This window comes from Cynocephalus volans, chromosome 1 (assembly GCF_027409185.1).
Source record: "Cynocephalus volans isolate mCynVol1 chromosome 1, mCynVol1.pri, whole genome shotgun sequence".
Taxonomy (NCBI): domain Eukaryota; kingdom Metazoa; phylum Chordata; class Mammalia; order Dermoptera; family Cynocephalidae; genus Cynocephalus; species Cynocephalus volans.
In genome coordinates, this window is record NC_084460.1 from 98,912,124 (window position 1) to 98,933,534 (window position 21,411).

Below are 21,411 nucleotides of genomic sequence, written 5' to 3' on the forward strand. Positions count from 1 at the left end.
TTTATTTCATTCATTCTTTCAAATAGTTTTTGAACACATACCATGCACCATGAACTATACAAGGTGCTAAGGACTGAAGGGGAAAAAATTTCAGTTCTTCCATCTTCCAGTCATGTTGGCCTCGGGCAACTGGGTAGATAGAACTGCTCTTCTTGAAATAGAGAAGTCCACATGAGGAGTAAAATTGCAGAAGAAGAGCAAGTATCTTCCAGAGCAACTGATACTCCATGCTTCCAGCCAGTAATTACCTCCTTTGCCATGTCTCTTTCTGTATTTGCATTCTTTCGGAACTGAAGTTCCAAACAGGACAGTTCAGATGACGGGTTGTAATACTGGTCAGGTCAGAGAACCCTAAAACCAGGATCTGTCATGTGTACTTGATGGATGCTTGATGGATATATCTGGTTCCATCTCAAAATACCTTTCCCATTGACCTGCCAGTTCCCTGAGTTACACCATTAGTGGTATTGCTTCTGCTATGTCATTGTCAACTGTAGTCCTTATTGTAATAGACATCTCTGCATTATTCAGAAATAACATTTTAACAAGTTAGTTACTGCATTAGTTTCCGAGGACTGCCATAACAAATTACCACAAACTTGGTTGCTTAAAACAACAAAAATTTATTCTCTCACAGTTCCAGAGTTTAGAAGACTGAAAATGAGGTGTTGGCAAACCTTCCAAAACCTCTAGATGGGGCTCCCTCCTCGCCTTTTCTAACTTCTGGTAGCCTCAGATGTTCCGCTACTTGTGGCAGCATAATTCCAATCTCTGCCTCTGATGTTACATGGTGTTCTCTCCTTGTGTATCTGTGTCTCTTCTCCTCTTTTTATAAGGACTATGGTCATACTGAATTTAGGGCTGCCCCAATCCAGTCTGACCCCGTGTTAACTAATTGCATCTGCAATTACACTATTTCCAAATAGAAACAGTCTAAGTTAATGTGGTATATTAGTCAGTTTGGGCTGCCATAACAAAATACCATAGACTGGATCACTCATAAATTACAAAAATGTATTTTTCATGGTTCTAGAATCTTTCATGGAGGTCGAGAATCAGGGTACCAGCATGCTTGGGTTCTAGTGAGAACCCTCTTCTGGGCAGACTACTGACTTCTCATTGTCTCCTCACATGGCAGAAAGATTCTCAGAAAGCCCTCTGGGGTCCCTTTTGCAAAGGCACTAATCACACTTATGAGGGCTGCACCCTCATGACCTAATCACTTCCCAAAGGCCCCACCTCCTAATACCATCACACTGGGGGTCAGGATTTTAATATATGAATTTTGGAGGGGATACAAACATTCAGTCCATAACATGGGAGTTAGGATTTCAACATATCTTTTAGGGAGACACAATTCAAACCACAACAGTTTCCATTAACACAGGAAGTAGTTTATCAGATTAACTAGACCTCAACTAGCAAGAAGCAAGAACCGTGAAAAAGTGATAAACAAAGCAGCTAAGTTTTTATGCTGTGAAGGGGTAGGGTGAGAGCGCAAGGAGGAAAGGCAAAGGGGCATGGAATGAAGCCAGTATGGCAGCTCATGTAGGGTGTAACGATAGGCAGTCCTTGGTTAACCAGAGTGTAAAAATGTATCAGGCCTTGGAGGGCCACCAAAAGAATATGCCAGCAAAAGGAGTGAGTAGGATGAGGAGAAAAACTTCACTACTTCATAAGTTTGCCTGGACCAGAAAATAAATGAACTTTAAAAGCAGAGTTTTGCAATTTAAAGTAAATTAAGTCAATGAATAATTTTCTCAGAAAATTGTCTTTGGCCCTCTCATAGTTCTTTTATGGCTTACACTAGCTTTTTCATGGAAAAAATTAATGCTTTAGACAAGTCAAATCCATACCACTTAAGTTTCCTTTAAATAATCAAGCAAGGTTAAAGTGAGAGTATTCATGGTAATAGAATCTGCCACCAGGGGATTATAGCTTACTGAGAAAACTATGACTAATGCCATTCATTGACTACCCTTACCTTCCCAAGAGTGAAAAAGAAAATTGCAGTAGGGAGGATTTAAGGCAGACAATAAAAATGTTCCCAGTACAGTGTTTTTGTAGTAATGCTGCATCGTCTTTCTTTGAGAGGGGTTAAGGAATAGGAAAGAGATTATCAGAAATAGTTTAAGTACGATGCAGCCTTACTTCACTCAGTCATAGATTTTTCTTGACATAACCAAAATCTTTTCCACCACAATTACTCTTTTTCTTTGCTTCTCAGCACAAAGTTACTTTTTCAACACACTAGTGCCCTGTCTCCAGTTTTGCTTCCCATGGTTTCAGTTACCCACGGTTAACCATGGTCCAAAAAACATCAAATGAAAAATTTCAGAAATAAACCATTTATAAGTTCTAAATTACACGCCATTCTGAGTTTGATGAAACCTCACACCTTCCCACTCCATTTTGCTCAGGACGTGAATCATCCCTTCATTCAGTGTATCTACACCGTATACCTGCCCATTAATACATAGGAGTTGGTACTATCTGTGGTTTCAGGCATCCACTACGGGTTTTGGAATGTATTTTCTGTGGATAAGAGGGCGACTACTGTAAATAGCTCTTATGTCCTTGAGAACCTCATCTCATAGTGGGATTGCAGTCAAGGTCCATGCAGCAGGCCTCCTTCAAGGCGAGGCATCATCGTCTTTGGGATCCTCTTGGAGATTTCCAAGAGGATCCCAAAGATAATCCCTCAAAATAGGGCCACTCTACAGAGAAGTGCATCAGAACATGATAACAAGGTCTTGCTCATTGAGCCTTATATCAGATGAGTAACCAACATTTCTCAAGCTTTCTTTTCTCTCATGAGCGTCATTGTAATTTTTCTTTTTTGGTTCTTGACATTGTCTAAGTTTCCCACTCTATTCAGGGATCCAGCTGACAGTAGCCCATTTTCTATTGTTTGGGAGCATTTCATGAGTTCCCTAAAGTGGGAGGATTGCCTCCAGGCTGTTATTGCCATTTATTGAGATTGGGATGGTTCTCTAGTTCTGACAGAACAGTCTTGGTTTATGTTCAGCTGGTGATTCATTCTGACCTAGATCATTTTCTACCATACTTGTTCGTTCTCAGTCTTTTCTCTTTAAAATAAGTACAAAACTTCCAAGTATATTTCAGGCAACTTGTCAAGATATCCAAAAAACAGTTCCCTATTTTCTAAAATGCTGGAAATGCTATCAATAGCACCAGCTAGTGCCATAATTATATAGAGATTATCTGGGAGACCACCTTGAAATCAGAATGAGGGACTCATGGAAGACACAGGTAAGAGGTTCTCTGGAGGAGTACAGTGGGCATACAAGGATTTTCAAGTCACACAGACTGAGTTTGGATCCTGCCTCTTCTGCTCTTCAGTTGGAAAACTCACATAACTTTATAGTCCTCGGTATCTTTATCTATAAAATGGGGATTATTAAACCTACTCCATAGAATTGCTGTGAGACAGTACTCAGGGCATGGTCCTCAGAACACTTGCTACATAATCCCAGGGGCTTCTTGCTAAGGCAGATTCCTAGACCCCATCCCTGAAGATTCTGATTCAATAAATATGGAATGGGGCCCAGAATCTGACATTTTAGCATACATTCCAGATGATTATCAAGCCTGCCAAGCTTAGAGAACCACAGCTGTGAGATTTAAGTATAAACTGTCTGGTACGTAATAGGACCACAACAAAACAGATCTATCTCTGGACAGACCGTCAGCTCCATGAAAACAGGGATGGTTTTTGTTTATCCTGTATCCCCTATAGTCCAATGGCTTGGCACAGAGCAGATGCTCAATAAATGTTCATTGATGTGGATGGTTAGAAATCAGTAGTCAGAGCTAGAAGCAAAGACCAGGTGAGTCAGGGAATGTTTGGTTGCAGTGAAACAAGAAAAAAAAGAAAGATACACCATCAGAAAGTAAGCAGGATTGCTGATTGCAATTCAGTTTTTTCAGATGTCAGCATTAGTACAGAAGAGCAGCCGCCAGGTATCAGTCAGATATAAGCCATTGGGAAGGCAGTAGAAGGAAGAAATTAGAAAATATAATGAACACTGTCAGGAAGGGACACGCAAGGAGATGTTACAAAACTCATCGGTAATCAGGACTAAGGTACCCAAATGTCTGAAGGGCAAGACATCACAAACTGAGAACAGAGACCTCACCCTGAGAGTCTGAAGCACAAAATTTGAGCACCTGTCTCAGTTCAAGATTGTGCGGGCAGACTCTGATAGGAAAATCTAGATAGTTTCAAGGATGGTACTAGACTAAAAACCAAAGACATAACCAAGGAAAATAGAAGCTTCACTAGTTCCATGATGAAGTCAGACAAATTCAGCAGATCGACTGAATCAAAATTTTGGTTCTAAATCAGTAAGGAGATCTCCTGCAGAGGTGAGGCTATTTTACACACTCAGATTTAGGCCTGGGAATATATAATCAATGTTTTATAACTGCAGCTAACATGGCTGTTTTTAGAATCTTAATCAAACAGTGCTTAAGTCCTTATGTGCAGAACATCCTGACAAAAGTATTCTTTGGCTACACGCACACACACACATGAAGACAATTTCAGATAGCATCATTTCAAAAATAATAGTGCAGTGAGCATGCAAAAATGACCTTACAGATTTTAGAAACACACTTGACATGTGCATATATAAAGTTTTATTTCCTTCATTTTACATTTAATTATCTCAGATATTATCCATAACAATGTATAGACCCTTTTCCCAGACCTAACATAATACAGTTTTTCAGGGTATCACTTTACACATGGCTGTGCTTTCCCAGTACCTGAGTTATAGCCTTATACCTTATTATGCATATGAAATATTTAGACAGCAATTAGTGCAGCAATTCAGTGTATTAATTACTTGCCTTTTAGAAAGTAATATGCCAGCAATCTGCAATGAGAACCACAAAAAGAATTCTATGGCGATACAAGCATTTGTGTGTTTTTACAGATAAGTTCATTACACAGAGTCATTCATGGAGAATAAATGGCAAGCAAAAATAGGATTTATCAGGGTACAGCCTTAAGGGTTGTGGAAAACACAGAAAAATCCAATTAGAACTGCAGGGAGTAGGTTCAATCTCTTAATCGGCACTGCAGCACAGCAGATTAATATTATTGCCTACTATTTAAACTTTATTACTCCATTTTTCTGTCTGTGGTCCTCTGCTTTGCCAGCCCACCTTGAAGAGATGGCAGGCAGAACTATATAATACTTTTTATGGCCTTGGCATCAGCACTGCTTTGTGGCTTGAAAGATAAGTACCATTCTAGAAATGATGAGGTGAGGAAGCAGGTGACACTTTAGCTCATTTTATAAGCCAGAGTGTAGGGCTGTTTGCCCTGCATTCTAATCATGAACGCCATCAGCACGAGCTCTTTGCCAGCTCCTACTGACTGACAATGGAATTTACAGGAGTCATTTCTCTATAGAATTATCCTCATGAAGTCAGAGGCAGCAGGAGACAGTGACTACAGCAAAGACTCCAAATAGGTGTTGCTCTTGGGTTCCAATTAAAACAAGTGCAGATTTATCAAATGACCTTGGAACACTCAACTTCTTGGTGTCATGAACAAGCCTTGAAGTTTATTAAAAGCCATATTCCTGGATAAATGGTACTTACTTACAAAACATGCATAAACATTTTCTTTTCTAAAAAGATGGGTATATTAGTTTCGTAGGGCTACCATAACAAATTACCACAAACTGGGTGTCTTAAAAGAAGAGAATTTAATTTTCTCAAAGTTCTGAGGCTAAAGTCCAAAATGAAGTTACTGGCAGGGCCATGTACCCTCTTAAGATTCTGGGGAAGCATCCTTCCTTGCTCTTCTGAGCTCTTGGTGGCTTCCATTAAGTCTTGGTGTTCCCTGGTTTGTAAATGCATCATTCCAATCTCTGCCACCATCATCACGTGGACTTCTTCCCTGTGTGTCTGTCTGAATGTTGCTCTATTTTCTTTTATAAAGACACCTGTAATTAGATTTAGGGCCCTAATCTAGTATGACCTTATCTTAACTAACTATACATGTAAAGATCCTATTTCCAAATAAGTTCACATTCAGAGGTTCCTTGTGGACATGAATTTTAGAAGGACACTATTCAACCCACTTTGGTGGGAGAATTAAATTATATAGTCCTAAATTTCTGAATATTTTGAAATAAGTAGCTGTGAGTATTCAAATTATTTAAGTCATGAGTCTTTCCATTAATGGGTTATTGCACATACATATTATACACGGACAGTCTTGATTTTATGGTATGTTAACTTATGCAGCAAGCATTTATTTTACTTGAAACCTGTTAGATAGTTATAGCAGCAGACTGTAAAATTATTTCTTGTAGTTTATTTGGTAAGTACTTCAACTAACAAAAGATTTCTAAAGTTCAGTTTATTCTTTTACTTTTTATAGAGACTTGGGTATGCAAAAGTTAATCTAATTCAATGTTTAGAAAGCTGATAAACTTTTATTCCCACCCCAAATCAATATACCCAACATTTTACACAGTAAGTAGATGCTGTATGTTGTTTGCAAATCAAATAATTTATTATTTCACAATCAACATGGTTCTCTTTCAGTTAATCATTTTTAGAATAAAAGTTCCTACGTTAGGTTTGGGATCCATTTGCATTAGCACAAGAACTCATTAGATTTAGCTCAGTCAATATCTCTAGCCAAATAGGATTCCTGTTTGGACAAGCAAGGTTTGCTTTTCTCTGAGGTTACAATTCTCTTCCATTTTTCAGGTTCATCAGACACGTGTAAATGTAATCTCCCTTCCACACACCACTGGTTCATTTCCTTCACTTGTTTCTTCCCAGGTGTTGATCAGACCATCCCAGTTGCTGTTTGCATCTATTTCACAGTACGGAGTTGTTGAATTGATATAAATGGAAGTGTTTATTCAAGAACACAACTTTTTTTCTTCCTACTTTTACTATTCTGAGGTTGTACTTTACTTTTTAAAGTGTGCTACTAATAATTTTTTCACATTTTCACAAGCAATTCTCATACCGCCTGTAATTCATTTCCCTAGATGCTACCATGCTGTGTGCTGCCAGAGGGGCGTGGCCAACCTCCACCCCGCGGGGATTTGTGCAAGTCACTGAGGATATTTTCCCTTCTCCTAACAGGGTTCTCACAATGATCAGAGGAGAGCTGGCAACGTCACGTTGTTCTCATCCCACACTGCATGACCTTGCCTGCCTTACCTCAATATGTGCACCCTCTAGCTTACTCTCCCTTTGTGCCGAACGAGTGCGTCAGTTCTGCTTTTTGTGGTTATTGTTAATCTGGTCAATGTCTTGTTGGTCCTTGGTGATAAATTCCTACCGGAAAAGATCAGATCTTTGTAATTTTCTTGTCATGAAACCAAGCCAAGTAATACACACCATTAAGTTCCTGACAAGCTTGGTCTTCTCCCTTAGGTTTCTCGGTCTCTTTTCCTGTATCCTTTTTCTCCGTCTGTATCTTAACATTGGTATTCTCTAGGGTTTCTTTCTTCCTTACTTGTCCTTTACCTAATCTCACCCACTCACCTGCCTTCAACTAACACCTGCCACTGGCAATTCTCAAATCAGTGTGTACAGCCAGATTTTTTTTTTCCTTACTTCTAAATGTGTATCCTAGATCCAGAACAAGTATTTTGTTGACAACTGCACTTGAGTACCTTATGTGTACCTCTTTAAGAAATGTTATTCAAACTTTACTGACTACTGCCCACAGGAAAAAAATGCATTTTTGCATCTCAAATAACCAAGTATACCCAAAGGCACAAAAGAGACAATAGTTTGATAAAAATTTAAGAAATCATGATTCTTCCCAAATTGTTCTTCCTTCTGTATTTTCTCTCCAGGTTAATGAGACTCCAATACAGAAATCTGAAAGTTGTTTTGGACTCTTTATTTCTCATCAAGACATCCACAAATTCCTAAGCATTCTACTTCCTAAATCTCTCAAGTTTAACCCCAACTCGCCATCCCATTACATGGACTATAGTTACACAATAATCCTGATAGCTCTGCTTACCTCATATCTGTCTCAAAAACATTTAATCTATCTTCCATACTGCTGCATAAATTATTTTCCATCACCCTCTGCTTGTTTCTCTTTCTTTTTCCATATAGCAACCATTTTCTAGGTTCTAGAAGTGGCCAATAAATAATGCTTCTCCTGTGCTACTTACAATCCAATAGAGGAAACAGCATTGCAAACTAATAATTACCATACCATATAAAAAAATTGTTCTCATAGAGGTTTGGTCAATTTCAACATTTCCAGAAAGGAATAGCATAAGAATCTAAAAGAATCACCTAACATAACATAAAGTTGCTCTCCTGAAGAAGTAAGCCTATATACTCACTTGCCATCTATCACATCTATCTTTCCTTCTAGGAGGTTCATGAAGCTAACTGAACTGTTTTGCACTTGTCTTTCATCTAGGGAGGGTCACTGAGATTCTTTTCCTAAACCCCCAGGACTTCAAGGAACAAGCTTTGAACAGTGCTGATGTAGTCAACATACTCAGAGACAAGGAATCAGAGGCCAAGAGGCCTCAATTGATGGGTCCAAACTCACAAGCTTATTAGGGGTTGAGTCAAAAGGAAAATCCAAACCTTCTGAGTAGTAGCTCAGGTTTTTATCTTGGTTTTAAAGTAGGCTCTTTTCTGGTTCCTCTTACCCTTCTCCCCTTTCCTAGAAGAGAAAAAGACAACCATCGTTAAGTGTCTCAGAAATTCCATACATGAGCTGGGAAAGAGCTGCCTGTGAAGCCTGCGAAGTTGATCACAGTATAATATTCTCAAAAATCCCAACACAGGAGTTTTTAATCTTGTTTGAGATTTTAATTAGAAATGTGGCAACTTTCTGCAGACAAACAAAAATATGCCTGAAATTTTCAGGGTTCCAGATCCTACTAAACTTTTCCCAGAGATCCCATGTAAAGAAACCCTGTACTAAGGGCTTAGTGGGCTTTTACCTTGTGTGGTAGACAAAGAGAGGAGAAAATTCAACAGCCAGCATCTGGTCCAGACAACCTGTAACATAAATATCTAAGTGATATAACATGCCTTGTGCTATTAGACCATTCCTGCAAGTCAAAAATGCAAGTGGGGGGAAAGGTTTATAATTAAGATCATAAAGCATCTTCACTTCTTTGCGTATTTGGGGGATTTTGTACTGAATGTGATGTTTCCTATATGAATCAAAATTGAAACTCACTAATGGCTGCCATTTAATTATGCCTTGGATCATTAAAATCTGTTCAAAGAGATGATTAAGAGACAGATGGCTGGTATTGTCTCATCTATGAAGAAATCATGAAAGTTCTTTATGAGCACAACTAAGAAATAATTGTGGGTGCCAAGAGAGTACATGGTTTCTAATTAAAGGCACAGACTGAAGCTTGAGAGGAGGAGGTAAACCGTTAGCTACACCCCCCTGGTTATCTGGGTATGCCTGTGACATCCCATCTTTCACACAGTGCAAGAACCTGGCTGAGGTCGGAACAAAGAGCCAAACATGTTATGGTTTGAGAGGATTTTCTCCAGAGTTGTTTGTTTGGGTTTTTGTTTTGGTTTGGTTTGGTTCAATTAGGATAACAAAAAAGTGGTGATTTTAAGTTGTAGTATGTATATGACTTTCCATATTGCTGTAATGATGGGGTGCCATTAAAGGCAATATTCTAAAACACTTTTAGGCTAGTTTTTGTTGAGCTCAACTTTTACAAATGAAAAAGTGAGCTGCTAAAACGTTCCTTTGTGAGTATTCTGCCCACTTCTTGGGCTGCCTGATAATGGCCCGTCTGTCCAAATTGGCAGTTCAGGGAACCATTCAGTTCTGGAGGTGATGACTTTTTCCATTTACCCCAGCTGCAAAGGAGTACATGCGTTTTAATGAAGCTATATTTAAAGACTTGGTTATTTATTACTGGTATACAAGAAAAGAAGGCAAGCAGACACAGGATCCTTGATTTCTAGTGATTCTAAAATTAAAAATAATTCTAGGCCTGATCTGGTAAGGTTTATAATAGGTGAGTTGTGAAGAGTAATGAGGATTGATTGCACAGGCTTTACATGAATTTGTAAATGGGAAGGAGCCATCATTGTACTTGCCTGCCAGGTTCACATAGACTTTATGTGAAAAACACAGAGCCACTTTTATTACTTGTATAATTAGCTAATTGTACACAAGGCAATTTTAAATATTGTAAATTTATTAAATTACTCCAAATGCCTGTGAAATTGTAAGACTGAAAAACAGCCACTCAGGGGAATACTCGCCCTTGCTATATAGCGGGGAGAAAATATTTAAGGTTTATACTGCCCTCTCCATTTTACAGATGAGGAGTCTGAGGCTCAAAAAAGGTTAAAAAAAGAAAAATTCTCTTCAATTCCTTAATCTCTTGATTGCTCTGTAACACATAATAGTCAAATTACTTAATATAATTATTATATTTTACCTTCCAATTATTTCATAATTTATCAGGGAAGTCATTTTTTTAGGTGAATGTAATTTTTATAATAGACAAAGTGCCACAGAATCCATTTAGTTCAGCCCTTTTATTTCACAGATGAGAAAACTGTGACCAAAACGGCAAAGAAAATGTCCTAAGGACTCTTAGATGTCTGGTGGCAAATGTGTCAGGGGTTGGGACCTAGATTTCGAATATATTTTCAGAAATATTTATTAAATATCATTATTTAATTAATTCAAATGGAAATATATTTCACGTACAGATGGTGAAGAAAGAAATTGTTAGCATAATTTAGTATTTACTTGACTTATACAGATTTACTGAGTGTATTAAATACATACTTTGGCTAATTGCCTTTAAATTTGGCCATCGTTTGAGCACAAATAATAGGATCAAATAGGACATCATTTGCACATTATGTACATGCCTAAGTAATTTTTATATATATTTGTACAAATACTGAAGAAAATTCATATATTTGATGGTGTTGGGAAAGTTTGTTATTAGCTCAGAGTTATTCTGTTTTTCTCCCTCTGCTTCATTACATTGAAGTCATTTCTCAATTGGCTCTTCCAAAGAGAATTTTTCAGTTAATTATGTAGGTATTTATTAAGATAATTGATTCATGAAATTAAGATTACCTTTCATACATTTGATTTTGGATGATCACTACTGGAACAAATAAACAACCTCGTCATTTGCTACTCTTTTTTTCCAGTGAGTGCTCATGAAAGAAATTAAAATGATACATCACCAGTGCATCTTCCTGTAAAGGAAGAAGGAACAACTTTTGCAAATCAGTGCTACGCACCTCCACATAATGGAGATTTGGCTCAATTATGAGCTCAATCATAATTCCTTTAGAATAAGTAATTTCCCTTCATTCCCAAAGGCAAGTATTTGCATGATACCTACTAAGTTTTAGGGACTAAGGAAACAAAACTAGAGACATCAAAATATTTTCTACACTGTGAATATAAGGGGAGAGAGAGAGTCATGAAAAATATTTTTTTTTTTAAGTTTTATTTTGTTGATATACATTGTGGCTGATTATTGCTCCCCATCACCAAAACCTCCCTCCCTTCTCCTTCCCCCCCCCAACAATGTCCTTTCTGTTTGCTTGTCGTATCAACTTCAAGTAGTTGTGATTGTTATATCTTCCCCCCCCCCAGTTTTTTTTTTTTTGTGTGTGTGTGTGTGTGTGTGTGTGTGTGTGTGAATTTATATATTAATTTTTAGCTCCCACCAATAAGTGAGAACATGTGGTATTTCTCTTTCTGTGCCTGACTTGTTTCACTTAATATAATTCTCTCAAGGTCCATCCATGTTGTTGCAAATGGCAGTATTTCATTCGTTTTTATAGCTGAGTAGTATTCCATTGTGTAGATGTACCACATTTTCCGTATCCACTCATCTGATGATGGACATTTGGGCTGGTTCCAACTCTTGGCTATTGTAAAGAGTGCTGCGATGAACATTGGGGAACAGGTATACCTTCGACTTGATGATTTCCATTCCTCTGGGTATATTCCCAGCAGTGGGATAGCTGGGTCTTATGGTAGATCTATCTGCAATTGTTTGAGGAACCTCCATACCATTTTCCATAGAGGCTGCACCATTTTGCAGTCCCACCAACAATGTATGAGAGTTCCTTTTTCTCCACAACCTCGCCAGCATTTATCGTTCAGAGTCTTTTGGATTTTAGCCATCCTAACTGGGGTTAGATGGTAACTCAATGTGGTTTTGATTTGCATTTCCCGGATGCTGAGTGATGTTGAGCATTTTTTCATATGTCTGTCGGCCATTTGTATGTCTTCCTTAGAGAAATGCCTACTTAGCTCTTTTGCCCATTTTTTAATTGGGTTGCTTGTTTTCTTCTTGTAAAGTTGTTTGAGTTCCTTATATAGTCTGGATATTAATCCTTTGTCAGATGTATATTTTGCAAATATTTTACCCCACTCTGTTGGTTGTCTCTTAACACTGTTAATTGTTTCTTTTGCTGTGCAGAAGCTTTTTAGTTTGATATAATCCCATTTGTTTATTTTTCCTTTGGTTGCCCGTGCTTTTGGGGTCGTATTCATGAAGTCTGTGCCCAGTCCTATTTCCTGAAGTGTTTCTCCTATGTTTTCTTGAAGAAGTTTTATTGTTTCAGGGTGTATATTTAAATCCTTAATCCATTTTGAGTTGATTTTAGTATACGGCGAGAGGTATGGATCTAGTTTCATTCTCCTGCATATGGATATCCAGTTATCCCAGCACCATTTGCTGAAGAGGCAGTCCCTTCGCCACTGAATAGGCTTGGTGCCTTTCTCAAAGATCAGCTGACAGTAAGTGTGTGGGTTGATTTCTGGATTCTCTATTCTATTCCATTGGTCAGTGTGTCTGTTTTTATGCCAGTACCATACTGTTTTGGTTATTATAGCTTTGTAGTATAGCTTAAAGTCAGGTAGTGTTATGCCTCCAGCATTATTTTTTTTGCTCAGCATTGCTTTGGCTATGCGTGGTCTTTTATTGTTCCATATAAATGTCTGGATAGTTTTTTCCATTTCTGAGAAAAATGTCTTTGAAATTTTGATGGGGATTGCATTGAATTTGTATATCACTTTGGGTAGTATGGACATTTTCACTATGTTGATTCTTCCAATCCAAGAGCATGGGATATCTTTCCATCTTCTTGTATCCTCTCTAATTTCTCTCAGCAGTGGTTTGTAGTTCTCATTATAGAGATTTTTCACCTCCTTGGTTAACTCAATTCCTAAGTATTTTATTTTTTTGGTGGCTATTGTAAATGGGCAGGCTTTCTTGATTTCTCGTTCTGCATGTTCACTACTGGAGAAAAGAAATGCTACTGATTTTTGTGTGTTGATTTTGTATCCTGCTACTGTGCTGAAATCATTTATCAATTCCAACAGTTTTTTTGTAGAGGTTTTAGGCTGTTCGATATATAGGATCATGTCATCTGCAAACAGGGACAGTTTGACTTCCTCTTTTCCAATCTGGATGCCCTTTATTTCCTTCTCTTCTCTGATTGCTCTGGCTAGTACTTCCAACACTATGTTGAATAGGAGTGATGAGAGTGGGCATCCTTGTCTAGTTCCTGTTCTTAAAGGAAAAGATTTCAGCTTTTCCCCATTCAGGATGATATTGGCAGTGGGTTTGGCATATATGGCTTTAATTATGTTGAGATATTTTCCCTGTATACCTAAGTTATAGAGGGTCTTTGTCATGAATGAGTGCTGAACTTTATCAAATGCTTTTTCAGCATCTATAGAGATGATCATATGGTCCTTGTGTTTGATTTTATTAATATGGTGTATCACATTTATTGATTTGCGTATGTTGAACCAACCTTGCATCCCTGGGATGAATCCCACTTGAACGTGATGAATAATTTTACGTATGTGTTGCTGTATTCTGTTTGCTAGTATTTTAGTGAGGATTTTTGCATCTATATTCATCAAGGATATCGGCCTGTAGTTTTCTTTTTTGGTTATATCTTTACCTGGTTTTGGTATCAGGATGATGTTTGCTTCATAGAATGAGTTTGGGCGATTTGCGTCTGTTTCGATCTTTTGGAATAGTTTGTAAAGAATCGGTGTCAATTCCTCTTTGAATGTTTGGTAAAATTCTGCTGTGAATCCATGTGGTCCTGGGCTTTTCTTTGTTGGGAGCCTTCTGATAACAGCTTCAATCTCCTTTATTGTTATTGATCTGTTCAAATTTTCTACGTCTTCATGGTTCAGTTTTGGGAGCTTGTGTGTGTCCAGAAATTTATCCATTTCCTCCAGATTTTCAAATTTGTTGGCGTATAGTTGTTTATAGTAGTCTCGAATGATTCCTTGTATTTCAGATGAATTGGTTGTAATATAGCCTTTTTCATTTCTAATTTTGGTTATTTGAGTCTTCTCTCTTCTTTTTTTTGTTAGCCATGCTAATGGTTTGTCAATTTTATTTATCTTTTCAAAAAACCAACTTTTTGATTCGTTGATCTTTTGAATTGTTTTTTGGTTTTCGATTTCATTCAGTTCTGCTCTGATCTTAATGATTTCTTTCCGTCTGCTAACTTTAGGTTTGGATTGTTCTTGTTTTTCTAGTTCTTTAAGGTGAAGTGTTAGGTTGTTCACTTGCCATCTTTCCATTCTTCTGAAGTGAGCGTTTAATGCAATAAATTTCCCCCTCAATACTGCTTTTGCAGTATCCCACAGGTTTTGGTATGATGTATCATTGTTTTCATGAGTTTCAATAAATTTTTTGATTTCCTGCTTGATTTCTTCTTGGACCCATATGTCATTAAGTAGAATGCTGTTTAATTTCCATGTGTTTGTATAGTTTCCAGAGTTTCATTTGTTATTAATTTCTAGTTTTAATCTATTGTGGTCTGAGAAGATACATGGGATAATTCCAATTTTTTTGAATTTATTTAGACTTGATTTGTGACCTAATATGTGATCGATCCTGGAGAATGATCCATGTGCTGATGAGAAGAATGAATATTCTGAGGTTGTTGGATGGAATGTTCTGTAGATATCTGCCAATTCCAATTGGTCTAGAGTCCTGTTTAGATCTTGTGTTTCTCTACTGATTCTTTGCCTAGATGATCTGTCTAATATTGACAGTGGGGTGTTCAGGTCCCCTGCTATTATGGTATTAGTGTCTATTTCCTTCTTTAGGTCTAATAGAGTTTGTTTTATAAATCTGGCTGCTCCAACATTGGGTGCGTACATATTTATAATTGCTATGTCTTCTTGATGGATCAGTCCTTTTATCATTAAGTAGTGTCCCTCATTGTCTCTTTTTATGGTTTTTAGTTTAAAGTCTATTTTGTCAGATATAAGAATAGCTACTCCAGCTTGTTTTTCTTTTCTGTTTGCATGGTAAATCTTTTTCCATCCTTTCACTCTTAGTCTGTGTGAATCTTTATGGGTGAGGTGGGTCTCTTGTAGGCAGCATATAGTTGGGTCCTCCTTTTTGATCCAGTCAGCCAGTCTGTGTCTTTTGATTGGGGAATTTAAGCCTTTTACATTAAGAGTTGTTATTGAGAGGTGTTGATTTATTCCTAGCATTTTATTGGTTGTTTGGTTGTCTTAGGTGTCTTTTGTTCCTTGCTTTCTGATTTACTGTTTGGTTTCTGTGTTTGTTGGTTCCTTAGGTTGTAGATAGTGTTTTTGTTTGCTTGTTTTCTCTTCATGAATGCCATTTTTATTATACTAGTGGGTATTGATTTTTCTTGGGTTTTTATGGCAGTGGTAGTTATTTTTCAGGAACCAAACCCAGTACTCCCTTGAGGATTTCTTGTAAGGGTGGTCGTGTGGTAGTGAACTCCCGCAGTTTTTGTTTGTCTGAGAAATATACTATTTGCCCTTCATTTCGGAAGGATAGCCTTGCAGGGTAGAGTATTCTTGGCTGGCAATCTTTGTCTTCTAGTATTTTGAATATATCATCCCATTCCTTTCTAGCTTTTAGGGTTTGTGATGAAAAGTCTGATGTTAGCCTGATTGGGGCACCCTTATAGGTGATTTGACGCTTCTCTCTTGCAGCTTTTAAGATTCTGTCTTTGTCTCTGAGTTTTGCCAATTTGACTATGACGTGTCTTGGAGAAGGCCTTTTTGGGTTGAATACGTTTGGAGATCGTTGAGCTTCCTGGATCTGAAGATCTGTGACTTTTCCTATACCTGGGATGTTTTCGGCCACTATTTTTTTGAATATGTTTTCAATGGAATCTCCATTTTCCTCCCCTTCTGGAATACCCATGACTCGGATATTTGAGTGCTTAAGGTTGTCTGATATCTCTCTCAGATTTTCTTCACTGTCCTTGATTCTTTTTTCTTTCTTTTTGTCTGCTTGTGTTATTTCAAACAGCCCATCTTCAAGTTCAGAGGTTCTCTCTTCAACTTCCACAAGCCTGCTGGTTAAACTCTCCGTTGTGTTTTTTATTTCGCTGAATAACTTCTTCAGTTCAGCAAGTTCTGCTACATTTTTTTTCAGGACATTGATTTCTTTGTACATTTCCTCTTTCAGATCCTGTATACTTTTCCTCATTTCGTCATGATGTCTAGCTGTGTTTTCTTGTATCTCATTCAGTTTCCTTAGAATTATCACTCGAAATTCCTTGTCAGTCATTTCAAGGGCTTCTTGTTCTATAGGATCTAGAGTTTGAGATTTATTAACTTTTGGTGGTGTACTTTCTTGATTTTTTGTATTTCTGGTATCTTTTTTTTGATGTTTATTCATTTTGGCAGGGGGTTTCACAGTCCACTGGTTTGAGACTGACTAACTAGGATGTTGCTGTGGTTGCCAATTTCGTATGGCTCCCTCCGTGACTGCTCAGTTGGCCTCTAGTTAGTGCCTTGTGTGTGTGGTTGCCTCAGGTCTTGGGCTTCTCCGGGGAGCCACCTTTCTGGTCAGCTTGGACTCTGCTGGGCTGGTGGATCACGTACCACAGGGTGTGTGATCTCTGTTGAGCTTTCACTTCCTGTGCAGGACTTCTCCCTGTTCCATGTGCTCTGGCCCAGGTTGTTGGATCGTGCAGTGGCGACCCCACCGGGTGTGTGGTTTCTGTCGAGTCTCTGCCTCCCAGGTCGCACGTCTCCCCACTCTGTGCGCACTGTGCTGGGCTGGGGCGTGTCTTCTGCGCCCCTCGTCTATCAGCTGGGCCTTCAAGACCCTGCTCGGCACTGCCTCGCCCAGGAAGTCTACCAGGTTTCTGCTAAGCACAGACGACCGGTCTCTCTGGGTGCCTTTGTAGCACTGTGTAGATCTTTCCCGGGTCTTGTTCACCTTTGTATCCCCTGGCATAGACCGAATCTAGTGCCCACCTGCAGCCTGCTCTCCGACAGGTTCAAGTGGACCTGGGAACTCTCCTACCACACTATTCCCAACCAGAAATTGGTTAGGCTTTTTTCCGAACTGGTGGCCGCAGAGATGGTATCTGCCTCCCAGTAACAGGAAGTTTACTGGTGGCCTGAGTCCAGGGTGTGGTGGAGTGACAGTCGGCCCGCCCGTACTTCCTTGCCCTCCCGACACTGGCCGGGGACACCCCACACCTCCAACCCACCAGAGAACCGCGGAGGGAGTGGGAGAGGAGGCTGGCCCGCAGGCTCCAAAAAGCCCCGTGCCAGGACAAGCAAGTGGGAAGGCTCAGTGACGGCCTAGCCGGGCAGAGCTGCCCACACCTGGGAAAATGGAGGCAGCCCCGGGACGGTGAGTGGCCTGGTGATGCAGGCGGGAGCCAGGTGGGCGTAATCCCCCTGAACAGAGCTGGGCCAGGGGTCACTCACAGGGTTTTGCCAGGTCAGGTGTTCACTCTCTGTCTCTGGTTTGTCGCCTTCCCTGTTCTCGGCCGCTGCCGCCTTGGGCTGTTCAGTTGCGGCACGGCTCGGGTGTTCCCAGGAATCTTCTTTAATGCCGGCCTGAAACCTCGAATCCTGAATAGGGCAGCTGGCCGCCTTCAGCGCGGCCCCAGCCTCCGGGATCCTGTCTGCATCCACAGCAGCCCTGGCACCGTGTTCCCTGTTTTGAGACTCGCTTTTGCAGCTAAGAAACAGTTCTTTTCCTGCTCCACACTTCAAAGCTGTTGCCTGTAAATGAGGCAGCCTCTCCTGCCAGGGGCAAAGTGGCAGTCACCCCCCACGACCGGCCACCGGCAGCGGTCCTCCCTTAAGAGATGGCCAGAGGAAGGTCCACAAGTTTCCCGGCTGCCTGAGGCCCAGTGGCCTCCTTTTCCACCTCAGCTACTCCGCGCCAACCGCCGCAGCCACCGCCATCTTGAAACTCCAAATATTTTTAAAACCTAGGGTGACATAAACATTACCCAGCATTGGATAACAATATAGTTCCCATTTTAATTCCATGTTAATATGCTCCTGCAAATATAATTCCATTTGCCCTTTATCTACATCAGGGAAAAACTTTCATTTCGAACTACAACACTAAATGTGTCCTTTGTTTTCACAGCTCTTCTCCAGAGTATGCCCTGCCCCCAAATAAGAATTTTTACGCAAATCTAGTGATGAGATAATAATATAGTGTTTCTAGTCTACCAGGTTTCTGTGGGAACCAAGAAATAGTAGAAATATTTATCACACACTTATCACATAGACTATTGTATTATATTAATGATAAAGTAGACTGATAATTTCCTTGAGAGTGTTACCTTGTAGAAATTAGGCTATGGTGTCATATTCCTACTGAAGATTATTTCTTCATAGGGATTTCATCTATTTCCAAGGGATGTCAAGAGGTAGCAAAGTATTGTGATTCATTGTACAGACTCTAGTCTCAAACTGCCTGAGTTTGATTCCCAGCTCTGCTACTTTCTGGCTGTGTGATCTTGGGCAAATTCTTTACCTCCGTGTTTTAATTTCCCCACTGTAAATTAGCGGTAATTACAGTTCCCACCATATCAAATTATTATGAAAATTAAGTGTACCACTATTTCTAAAGGACTTATAACAGGATCTGGTATGCATGAAATGAAATGCAATATGGACTTTGGTGCCAGACAGAAATAGGTTTTAATTACAAGTCTACCATTTACAAGTTGTGTGATCTTTGGCAAGTTTTCTAAAATTTACCAATTTCAGTTTTCTCATCCAAAAATAGGACTGAGATACTCATCAAGCCTGACTCACAATACACGTTCACCTTTTCCCTTCTCCTTAAACTCTCAGTTTGCAAACATTACTACTTGTGATAATATCAAATTATGTAATCCCCAGATTAATAAAAGTGAAATGATGTATTTGTTTTCATTTGCTTGGTTTGAAGCATTATGCACACTCTTTTATGTCTGTCTTAGGCAAAGTTCTGCTAATGAATACAAAAAAAAAAAAAGAAAGAAAGAAAAAAAAAGAAAAAAATCTGGCAGATATATGAGAATACTTTTAAAAGTTTGTAGAAAAATACAATTAAAAGACAATACAAATGTTTTCATGAACTTTTTGAAGTACCTTCATATGTATTTTTAGAATTTTAAATCTCTTTAAAATATGATTGGAATTTTGGTGAGTTAATTTAAGGGAGTTTTCAATACGAAAAAAGAATACAATAAATTTCCATTTTATCATAATTGTGATTATGTGATGATGCCTAGAAAAGGATTTCTTTTGTTTGGAAGGTAACTGCCATTTCTAAGGACTGTTTTACACGAGTCAGTTATTGTTTTTTGTTGACTGTATATGGGACCTATTCAGTCTGTCTGAGCAGAATACACTTGACCCTCCAATTCTTCTGTGATATTACTCCGACAAAAAATACACTCATCCCTAAGTGATAAACATTCAGAAAAATCTTTAAATTCCTTCTTGCCACAAAATACTTTTCCCCATTTTACTACAGTCTTCAGATGCACTTTTTTAGAAAAAACTTTCTACAAGTGCAGGCCTCACATGTCCATACATGGCAATATAGTGAAGTTAAAATAAGGCTTTCACACTGATATGCACTGAGCACCAACGATGTGGATACCATCTTGCTAGGTACCTTGTTAGACCCTGCTCTTGGAGAGGAAGTATAAAATTGAAACGGTGTAACATTCAACTTTAAAAGGTGAGTGAGAATTGAGATAAGTATTTTCTTGTAAAAATGTCATTCAAGAAATCTTAAATATACTTGTCAACAACATGAGAAAATTTGCAACCTCACTAAGAAATCAAAGAAATGCAAATTAAAACAAAATGAGATGTCATTTTCCCCAATGAAATTATCAAAGATGATTGAAAAAAGTATAATGCCCAGTGATAAGAAGAGCAATGATATGGATCCAACGTTCACTTTTATTGATGCGTAAAGTCATAGAAACTTTCTTATCAACCTTAAAATACAAACAGATTTTCTCCCAGTGTTTTTACTAGTAAAACTCTAAAAAAGATTAGAATACAGAAAAAAAAATGATTTATGTACAAAGGTGTTTACCTTGGAATTATTTGTTTTAATAAAATATCAGAATCAATCTAATGTTTAAAAAGAGAAATTAATAAGTTATAGTACATTTATTAGATGAAGCATTATCCTGTTATTACATATTATAATGTGAAATGACTTAAATGGTGTAGGAAATTGTTTACAATAAAATTTTAAGTGAAAAATCCAAATGAAAGTTGTACATAATGTGTACATAAATGTAAGAAATCTGCATATCATTTAATGGTGGATGTTTGAGTGAAAAATTTATGGGAAATGATTATTTTCACCTTTATAGCTTTCTTTTTCCTAATTCTTCAACAGCAGCATGTATTGCTATTACAATCATAGAAACACCTTTTAAAACTATGAAAATATAATTATATAAGACATTATGAAACACAGCAAAGTATTTTAAAATATTAGCATATGATTGGTTAATGGAAATTAATTTAATCCCTAATCCACATGGCAGAAAGTTTTTTAATGAGTTCAAAAGGGAAGAAATTTTATCCCTTGTTGCAGAATGTCTTCTGATATCCTCTCCTTTATGTCGAGTGTCATCTTGGTGTATGACAGCAACACCCAAAAGTACATCTGACCTTTTACTGAGGTTTATACTACTCAAAAGATGAGAGCTTTGTGAAACTCTCTGCCTTCTCAATCACAACCTATCTAAGTTAATGAAATATCCTGCCCCTCTAGCTCTGTCCCTCTGGGGAGCTCTAGAGAGTGTTGGGGAATGGCCAAAGGAAGAGCCAACTAGAGAGTATGGATAAGTTCATGGTATTGAGAAACCACCTCAAAGAAAAGCCAGTTGTCAACAATAGGTCTGGAAACTTCTAAATGTTGGGTAGCTTTATACCTGATTGTCATAACTGAGAAATTAAGCACATCTGCCCTTTGCTTTCCAAAAAAAAATAGGTTGAGTTAGGGTTCAGTAGGGCAGTTCTTAAGAGTGGGACACTTACCTCAGTTGTTCAGAGATGTCTCTCCCTTTTCCATTCCCAAATGAATTCTCTATCTG

At 38.4% G+C, this 21,411-nt stretch overlaps 1 protein-coding gene across 6 annotated transcripts in view; it reads left to right on the plus strand.

The window, feature by feature from the left end:
* The window catches only part of NLGN1 (neuroligin 1), a 662,017-nt gene that overhangs the window by 602,714 nt on the left and 37,892 nt on the right, over window positions 1-21,411 (plus strand). The gene's annotated exons all lie outside the window — the stretch shown is intronic.